Genomic DNA, 10,619 nt, shown 5'->3' on the forward strand with positions numbered 1-10,619 from the left:
CTTCCCTTTCCTTCCCCTTAGGTGAATGGAGAGTGGACAACCCTCCCGGTGAGAACAGTGGGACGCTCTGTCCAAGTGAGCCGCAGCGGGCGCTACACGGTCCTGGAGACAGACTTTGGGCTGAGCGTGTCCTACGACACGGACCACTCAGTGGAGGTGAAGGTGCCCTCCACCTACTCCAGCCGGACCTGCGGCATGTGCGGGAACTTCAACGGGCGCAGAGACGACGAGTACATGAAGCCGGACGGACAGCAAGCTGCCAACTCCAACGAGCTGGGAGAGAGCTGGAAAGTGGAGGACGGCGACCCCTCCTGCAGTATCCCGCCCCCCACCGCCACACCTCCCCCGCCGTGCACTGCAGAGCAGGAGAGGCTCTACCAGAGCGCGCAGTACTGCGGCATAATGACCAGCCAGGTGGGGGCCTTTGTGGCCTGTCACTCGGTGATCAACCCCGAGAGCTTCGCGGAAAGCTGCGTGTTTGACCTGTGTGCCCTGAACGGCAGCCAGCAGCAGCTGTGTGGCGCTCTGGAGGCCTACGCGGCTGCCTGTCAGGGGGCCGGGGTGATGCTGCCTCGCTGGAGAAACACCACCTTCTGCCGTGAGTATCTGCAGGGAATCCAATGTCTGAGCAACCCTCTGGTGTTCTCGAGGGTGTCCCCCATACCTGTGTCACGCCCTGCTTACAGTTGATGCCTCTTCTCGGAAATATGACACGCTGTTGGCAGGAAAGAAAGTCCCCCGTCTTTGGTCAACCCATAGAAAAGGCAGCAGCCGTCAGGCCTGACTCTGCCAAATGTGTTTTCCACCTCCTCTTGAGGTCAGAGATAGCCAAGGGTCCATGCTTAGTACATCCATAAGGTCTTTCTAATGACTCTGCAGGGGAATGGGTGGAGATGTCCCCGGAAGAATTAGGCACGGCATGGAGACGTATGAAGTTGGTTCGTTATGTTATGGAAGGCTCCCATAGCTAAGGGGAAGTGGACGGAGTTGCTCGGTTTTACGTCCCTCTTTACTGGAACCGAATTGTTCTTGCGTGTCCTGGGCCTGAAATAGTGACTCTGGGGTTCTTCGCTCTTAGGGTGTCCTGGGGTTTAGGGTTTTTAGCGAAAGCCCGATGGCCTGGTCTAGGCGGTGCTGTGCATCAGGGCCATGAGTTAGTGCCTCCTGTGTGTGTTTTCCAGCACTCCCGTGCCCTGGCAACAGTCATTACAATCCATACACCAGTGCTTGTCCTGCCACCTGCTTCGACCCCATGGCCCCAAGCAACTGCAGCAAGCCCTGCGTGGAGGGCTGCGAGTGCAACACCGGCTTCGTTCTCAGCGGGGAGCAGTGCGTCCCCATCAGGGACTGTGGCTGCCTCCATCAGGGCAAATATTATAAGGTGTGTTCAGGGCGCGGTGTGGGATTCGGGGTCGTTTCCTCGTGCGGGTGAACCTGGGCTCTTAACAGGGTCTTTATTGGGTTGTCCCTGACAGAAAGACGAAACCTTCTGGCAAACCGACTGCAAGGGCAAATGCACGTGCGCTGAGAACGGCACTGTCACTTGCAGTAACGAGACGTGTGAAGCGGACCGCATCTGCAAGGTGCAGAAGGGAATCCTGGGATGCTACCCGCCAGACACCGCCACCTGCCACATCTACGGGGACCCTCACTACGTCACCTTTGACGGGAGACTCTACCACTTCCAAGGCGAATGCAATTATACCGTCGTCCAGCCCTGCGACAATTCTTCCGAGCCGTTCTCTGTGACCACCAGAAATGAACACAGAGGAAGCCCGGCCTGGACGGCGCTGAACTCTGTTTCTGTCACCCTGAAAAACGTTCACGTTGCTTTGAGGAAAAACAAAGAGGTCCAAGTAAGTAGACCCCCTGACATGCAGAGGCACACAGGGTAGCCTGTCTCCTTGGCTCTCCATCAGAAGTGACTCCGATTCCCAGGACTTCTTCGCCCTCATGGCTCTAAAGAAACGAGTACCGATACAAATGCTCTGCAGTACACCAGAGGCCAGGGCCACGCTTCTTCTCTCCTAGGTAACTTTAGGGTTTCAATTTGAAACCCTCACCTTGCTCCTGACAAAGCACAAGTGTCTTTCTCCATCTCTCTGCCAAGGGAGATGGAGAAAACCTGTTACGCTTGGCCCCTAGTAAATCCATGGAATAAAAGTGGTATTTCTCCATCACCCCTCTAAGGAAGAAATGACTTGTTATGCTGAGTAGGGATGTGCAGATTCGGTCCAATTCAGGGACAGTGATTCGATCCATTGATTCAGATCACTGCCTCCAGTTTGATTCAGCTGAATCCGAATCTGAAGATTCGATGCTGATTCGGAGAATCAGCGATTCAGACACAGGCACAGCTTTAAATGGTTTTTCTACGTACCTCGCGGGACAAGTGCAGCTCGTGATCGCTGCAATGCTGGGGCGCATGCAGCATCCCACAGGAGTGCGGGCGGCCCTCCACGTGCTCAGCAGTCAACCTGGAAGTGAACTGGATGTACTCGGCGATTGGCCACAGGGAGACCCCGGGTCCCCCCCAGACCCAGGAGGCACCAGTCGTTGAGCCGGGGAGGTTCCCAGGCTCCCTGGTGGACCCAGAAGTGCTTCTGGTCCACTTCCGGGTCTGCAGCTGAGCACGCTGGGGAGCCCCCCGCACTTCCGTGGGATGCTGCATCTTCCCCAGCACTGCAGTGTTCAGAGACCCTCATACCGAGAGGTATGTAGAAAAAACGTTTAAAGCTGTATCTATGTCCGAATCACCGAATCTGTCCGAAGCTCTCCAAATCGATTTCAGCGATTATAGGGTCCTCTGATTTGACTTGGATTCAGAGATTCGGCCACTGAATCAGGCCAAATCTCCACTGAATCAAATCAGGGACTGAAGCTTTGCACAGCTCTCACGCCTGGCCCCTAGTAAATCCGTGGAATGAAAGTAGTGTTCAGTTGAGGACATGCCGTGAGCAGTCACTCGTTAAGTGTTAATACTGTTTCTCACCCGCACTACTAGAGCACTGCTACTAGAGCACTGCCGAGCAGGGGCATGACTAGGAGCCAGGACACGTGGGATCTCTCTGCTCTGGGTGGAGGGGAAGGGAAGGGCTGGAGGCAGTGCATCCTGGTCACTAGGTGGGCCACACTGCCATACCTGCACTTTCACCAAGAGCCCTGTCGGGCAGCTTCTACCTTCTCCCAGTCCTTTCGTATGAGCTGCGACGTGTCTGCAGTGTGGACACCTCACTGATTCCCAGTGTCCTTGCTAAGTCTCTGGTTTGTGTCTCCCCTGTTTTAGGTGAATGGAATTCGAGTGGCTCTTCCCGTGAATCTTCCTCCTGGGATTTCAGTTGCTCTGCAGGGAGCCTATGTGGTGGTTGACACCCCCGTCGGCATTCAGGTCAAGTTTGATGGTGACCACGAGCTTTTTGTTCGTGCTGACGAGCGTCTCAGGGGGCAGCTGTGTGGTCTGTGCGGCACCTACACGGAGAATCAGCTGGACGACTTCCTGAAGCCAGACCACCGCCTAGAACAGGATTCAACTAAGTTTGGTGACAGCTGGCAAGTGAAGAATGACAACTGGACGTAAGTAGTTGGGGACTCTCTGGGGAGAACAGGTCAAGGGTGTTACAGGCTCCACGGACACTCGCACTCGTGTTGCTACACAAGTCGGTGACTTTGCCTCAGTTTGGAGCAAAGCAGATTTGACTTGTTTCCTGGGATTGGTGTGCACACCCAGAGGCGGATTAAGGATTTTTGGGGCCCTGGGCAAAGAGAAATTTGGAGGCCCCCTTCTCCCAATGCTAGCCTAGCCCCTCCTTGCAGCACTGAACACACATACACACACGTGGAGACACACACACACACTCGCGCACACACAAACTCGCAGACACACACACACACACAATTTCCCCTTTGGAGGACCTCCCCATTCTCAATCATTTTGAGGCCACCCCTACTGCCCACCATGAGCCACCTATGGCTCTGTCTATCTCCCCGGCTCCCAGTCCCTGCTCCACCCCTGCCCCACTCCTTCCCTCACCATGGGGGCCTCAGGCTGCCTCCCCCCCATTCCCCTGCCTCCTATTAGACCTACCTGCAGGGACTGAGGCCAGTTGTCACATGTGGCCATGCAGATGCACATGGGCAGCACTGTGGGGTGCGGATTTGGGGGAGCCAAAATTCACCTTAACCCCCCTGGTGCCACCCCTCCCAGTACCACTGCCCGCCTGCAGAGACAGGGTGCTGCCAGTGAAAGCGAAAGCTGTGGTTTTAAACTTGGCATCATTTTTGCCTCCCTGCTCCATAGCCAATCAGTGGCGGGGAGACAAAAATGGTGCCAAGTTTAAAACTGAGGCTTTCGCTTCCCTGCTGAGGATCTGGGGACCCCTGACTGGCAGAGGCCCCTGGGCCCAGGCCCAGATAGCCCGTGTGTTAATTCACGTATGTGCACACCCATTCCCCTTCCAATCAGTGTTTAATGAGGGACTGAATGCCCCACCACCTATCTGCCATGGGTTTAATGATGCAATCCCAGGACACCTGTTCAGATGCCCTTTGTGGTGCTCCAGGACAGGCTGTTATCATTTCTTATCCCCGGAATTTTTTCACGTTGTCCCACAACAATGGACATAGATGTCTGGACAATCATACTTTGCCCCAGAATAAAATGCTTTCTCCCAGGACATACGCAACGTCTGTTTGTTCCTCACATAATGGACCTGATGTTTCTTTCTGATGCAGCTGCGGGCCCACGCCTGTCCCACCAGCCTGCAACCCCGTGCAAGAGAGGAAGTATGAAGAGCTGTGCAAAATCATTGTGGCCAGCAGCGGGCCTTTTGTATCATGCCATTGGTCCACTCCCCCTCAGCAGTACTTTGAGAGCTGTGTCTATGACCTGTGTGCCACGGGAGGGGACATGGAGCAGTTCTGCAAAGTCCTGGGAGCGTACGCTGCCGCCTGCGAACTTGGAGGGGTGAGCCTGGGTGACTGGAGAAAGGACACCGTGTGTGGTGAGTGATGCGTCCAGCCCATGGGTGGGAAGAAGCTGAACCAAATCAAAATGTAAGCACAGTGGTTGTGAAATCCTCAGTGCAATGAGCTGACTGAGGGACCCCTTTGGCAAATCCAGTGGTCTCAGATGTTCGAAACCAGCAGATCTGAAACTTGACCACGTGGTAAGTCATGGGCAGGAGTCCCCGAGTCCGACTGGCAATCTGTGCTCTATTTACAGTCCCGAGTGCCTCACATTCAGCAGCTGCCTCTGCTTTCCATCACCTCTAAGGCTAATGTGCATTGCAGAGGCCGATGCTGGCACTGTTCAGCCTCCCTGAACTCAGGCTCTTGATCTAGGTGCCTCATTGTGACTTTACATGTCCAATTTAAGGCCTAAGATGTAGTCATTCTGGTTTGGGATTTGTCATCTGACTAGTCACACCAGCTTTGAAAGGCTGCTTAGTTTGGGGAGGCTGCAAGCTGCTAAGCAGTTCCACTTACAGATTGGCTCATTGACTCCGCACAAGCCTGTTTTTTATCATGGGTTGTCCTGGATTTTAGTTATTAGTTCAACTTTGTCGCTGCATTCCTCTAACCTCCTGGTTTCTTATTGCCTGCATCTAACGAGCCATCAGACTGATGGCTTTTAGCCCTGTGAACAGTGAGACTTACCTCTAGGTGATTCATAACAGGAACCAATTGATTGTCAACAACATGGAGGAGAAACCAGTTAAGACAGCGTAGCCCAGTTCTTGCCGCAGACGTGGCTGGCGTGCCCCGATGGCCACGTAACCTGTACCCTGCTCCAGCGCTAAGGTGCCCCCCTCCTCACTCACCTGCCAACCTCGATGTAATAATTTCTTCGGAAGGGAGGCTGCCAAACGGGTCCTGGAGCGAGCCCCAGCTGCACTACCAGCCAGCAGGTCCCTCTTGGACTCTGCTGGTCTCAATCCTGTCCGTGCTGCGTGGGTGCCCTTGGTCTGTCCATGCCCCAGGGCACAAGTAAACCGTACCTCCCCTTACACCCCGCCCATGCCTCAAAGGTGCCGCTGCGCCATCACTGAGGTGGGACACTTGTCCCCCAAAGCCCCCAGGCGCCTCAGGCATTTACCCCCTTGTGGGGCTTCGGCCTTCCCCGCTGTACCCCAGTTGGTCCCATAGCAAAGGGGACCTGGCTTCTGGGCTCTAGCCCTAGTCTCGCCCTATTGCAAGGAGGGCCAAAATGGAGGCCGGACTCCATTTCCCAGCAGCCTCTGCCCATGTTGCTGTTTCCATGGAAACCGCCTGAGCATTGGAATGGAGCCCTGACAGCCACATGCCCTGCCAGTGCTGCTGGGGCCGGTCTCCATGGAAACCCTGGCCCTGCCCTGTCACATCTCCTGAGGTCTCCATGGAAACCAACCACAGTGACACAGCAGGGGTTGCTGGGAAATGGAGTCCGCTGTGGATGCAAACCTGCCCGCAGGCCGGACTTCTCCTGTCTCCAGCCTGCTCGGGGCTCTGGGCCCTCTGGCTCTGAGCTGAGCATTGAGCCTGGCCCCTGGCAGGGCTCGGGGCGGTCACGTGCCCTTGCACACCACCCCTTAGCCCCTTGCACAAAGCACCAGGTGAAATGCAAACCACGGGCTCCCTGAAATCCCCCACGCGTGCTGAGTCCCCTCCCCTGCCAGCCCTCAGCATCTTACCGGCCAGTCGCTGGGACAGCGGATTTTAGGAAGCAGCTTCCTGCAGAGCTCCTTCCCGCTGCAGCGCCAGGGCCCAACTGCCCCCGGTGCCCCCGGGCCTGTATTTATGCATCTCCCTGGCCCTGCCCCCTGCGCGCCATGTGCCCTGCGAGCTGCTGCGGGCTTCTGCTTCAGCTCCTTAGCTCAGCCCGGGGGTTTAGGGCTGCTAGTCTCTCCTACGCTCCCACGCAAGGCTCCAGCCCATGGTGCTACTGCAACCCAGCCAGCTCCCTGCCAAGTGCTTACTTAGATAGGTATAACCTTGGTCTGAATAAATGAGAATCAAGTCCAGGGTCTTCACCCCTTTATTTCAGGAGCTACACGCAAATATTATTCCCTTGGCTTCTTAAAGAGTTCCACTTCTGTAATGGACTGGAGATCCAAGGGCTCTGCATGTTTTGCCCTGTTACTTTAAGGCCAGGGTAGATTTTTAAAAGGCTGTTCTACATTTTACATATCGGAGCAGACAGTGCAGGCACAAAACCCCCAGCTGTGCTGACAATGATAATGGTTATGCAAGACTCTTCACGTAGGATTCATGTCTTCACGCTCAGGTCTCTATTTAAGCTCTTCTGGTATGCAGGGTGGCATTATTTTCCACAAGGACCCAAAACTGTGGGTTACAAATTGTCCTCTTGGAAAGCTAATCCTGCCTGAGCATCACCATCAGCGATCCTAGTGTAAATCCAGAGTAGATATCAGCTTCAGTAGTGACAGGTCTAGACTGTAACTACTACTTGGAATTAGCCTCCTGATTTTCAGGCCATAGTTGTCAAAAAACTTTGCGAGGCCAGTTCTGCCTCGGATACACGTACACAATTCTCATGGGTGTGAAATCAGTGGAGCTGTGTATGTTGTGAGACTCACAGTTGAGATACAGCAGGACTGCGTCAACGTGCCTTCTCATCCGCCACCCCTTCTCTAGCTGCGCCATCTAGCCCAGACCCACTGAAGTGAGCCTGGCTTGTAGGCACCACCTCTTACCTTGATTACCTGTCTCCACCCTGCTCTGGGCACTGAGCTTGCTCCGGCTCTGTCTGGGCCCCTGGCCCCATGCTCTGCACCTTGAGCCTGACCCCGACAGGGTTCAAGGCGATCACATGCATGTCGGGCACTAATGGGACCTGCAAACCAGCCCTCAGTCCTTTCCACAAATCACCAGTTGTAAACTGTGACAGCAACTTAACCTGCTCTAGGTACAGCCAACAACAGCAATAGCTCGCTGTCTTGCAGCAAGGCTTCCCCTTGCCCGGGGTTGTGCAACCCTTTACCTGGATGGGCCTCTCCCCTTCCTGGGCGGCAGGGCTTTGCCACTGCCTGGTCTCTCTCGCTGCAAGTTTTCTTCTTAAAATAACAGGCCCTGTGTTACAGCTGGTCACTTCATGTCCCTGCCCTTGAGATCCCTTGTCTGACCAGTGAAAGGTATTATGTAAGAGCGGGAAGGCACTATATAACAGCTGGGTGATCATCAAACCTATATAGGAGCGGGAAGGCACTATATAACAGCTAGGTGATCATCAACCCTCCAGCAATGGGAGTTAGCTATTTTGGGTAAGGAAGCAAAGTTGTTCCTGTAGAGTATGGCTCTAATGAAACAATGTTTAAATACATATTTAATAGTTTGTCAGTCCAAAAGCCCTAAGAAACCTCAGCTGGCATCGCAGCAAATTTCCCTTGCAGGTTAAAAAGTTGCAATCAAGTTTTCAATCAAGAAAATGTCTAGACACTGGAGGCATTTAACTATGATTCACATCAGCAAAAATACCTATTTGTTCAATTTACATTGTGCAACGATCCTATGATTATTCATCCTGTGTGCAGTCTAATCCCATTTACTGGCTCAGAGGCCATTGCTTCTGGCACTTTGGGAACAGGGGGTCTTCACTGTAAGAGCACTGTTACTTACTTTCACTAAGGCTCAATCTACCCATCAAACCTGTCCTTGAGCAACTGCTGTCCCTAACACTGGGGTATTCAGGAATGGCTATCAATAGGATTACTTTGTAAAACCAAGTGACCTGGCTCAAATGGCTTATACTGAGTGTCTGCTTTAAAATGACTTTTTTTTTTAAGTGTTTGAATTTTAAAGGGTTTTTTTCTTAAAGTTGATTAAAAAAAGTTTGGCTAATTCCAAGAGTGAGCTGGGAGAGCGTATACTTTTACTCACGTTTAGAAAATGCCTAACCCACTCACTGAAAACATCTAGCGACTTTTGTTTTTGAGCAGGGACTTGACCTGTTGGGGACAGGGGTTGAACCTGGTATTAGGGTGTGCCTGTTTGCCATTCCTGTGGAAACGCTGGCTAAGTTTTCCAAGCCTCTAAAAAAATCACATTTTTCACTTGGAAGCGACTTGAGTTAGGCAGCTAAATGTTTCAAGAAGATCCCATCTATACTGAGGAGCCTTCATGCCAGGGTAGCAGGAGCTGAGCGGGATTTTCCCCACACTTGCTGCTCCTGGCAAGGGAACTGAGAGCGGGGAAGCACTGCCTCTCCAGTGCTGTCAGCCTTGCCCTGCTGCGTGGAAGGCAGAGGGGATGAAACCAGATTGAGGACGGTGGGAACAGAGCAAATAGGCAATAAGGAGTCGCAGGAGAAAATCGGAGGTGCGGTATGTGGGTGGGCAGGGGCGGTGGGAGACTGACCTTGCAAGGAGACGGGGAAACAAGGGTGAGGAGGAAGGAAGAGACTGGGACCAGCCAGGAGTGAGCAGGACAATCCGGGTGGGGGGAGATTGAACCTGGGGTGGGCACGCAGCCCATTGGGAATTGGGATGAATAGCTTTGGGAGAAGCAAGGCAGGACTGACCCTGGAGCAGGCAGAAGAGAAAGAAGCAGCAAAGTTCAGCCTTGGGGCAACCCAAGAGAAAAGGCTGGCCACGGTATATCCCATACGTCACCTTTCTACAAGACCATTTCTCACTTCTTAGCAAATGTTAACCAGTGCTACACTCCCCCGCCCCGCGCTATGACTCTCACAGCAGGTTTACCAGCTTCTCATCATTCCTGTCTCTGTCTTTTTCCCAGGAGATGCAACGACTACCACAAGTCCAAGCACAGCAACGCCCACTCCAACAGGTAACTCGGTTCCTTTGGTGTTTAACTTAGAGATTTGCAGGGGTGCAAAATAACGGATGGCTGGATCAACAAATAACTCCTGGCTGGATCAACAAGAGCTCTGCCCAGCGTGAGAACAGGAAAGCAGAGTGATGCCTAGTTCCCCCAGTGTGTGTCGTGACCCTGGATGCTGGGATCCTGGTTCTCCCTGTCTAGTCCCGCTCTTTTGTGCTGTAAGCGCCTTGTTGCACTTTATGCTGGGAGCCGCACAACTGTTGATCGGGCTTAGTGCTAGCTTGGAGCCTGGAGCAGTTGCAACCTTAGTCTAGAAAACTTCCCTGACTGTCCCCCACCTGCGCAGCGGTGACTTGCTGGTGAGCAGGGGCAGGACTAGGAGCTGTAGGGCTGAGTTGCCACTACCGGGATGGTGAGCACTTCTATCCCTGCTCTATGGATGTGGGTGCAAGAGATCCTGGGATACTGCAGGACTTCAACTTGGGGGAAGTAGCCACACGTTCATGGAGCAGCAGCTGGGTAGTATGGATCAAAGATAATCCCACCCTGGGGTGGCATAAATTTAAACTGCATAATGAGTGCTTAAAACCATGTTAAGGTGTTAGTGTGAGGACAATCCAGGCATTAAGACCTCCAGAAACTGCTTCAAATTACCATGTAACAAGGCCCTTGGATTCTGTAGTGCAGGCAACAACCACCACTTCCGAGTCCACTCCTTACACACCGAGCCCCGACGCCTTCGGGGATACAACAGGTGCATCTCCAAAGAGAGGGTGCAAGAGCAGTTGTCTGTGCAAGCTTGCAGGAGCCCTGGAGGGGCTGAGGTCATTCTGAGGCTGCTG

Source organism: Alligator sinensis, unplaced genomic scaffold, assembly GCF_000455745.1.
Source record: "Alligator sinensis unplaced genomic scaffold, ASM45574v1 scaffold632_1, whole genome shotgun sequence".
Classification (NCBI taxonomy): domain Eukaryota; kingdom Metazoa; phylum Chordata; order Crocodylia; family Alligatoridae; genus Alligator; species Alligator sinensis.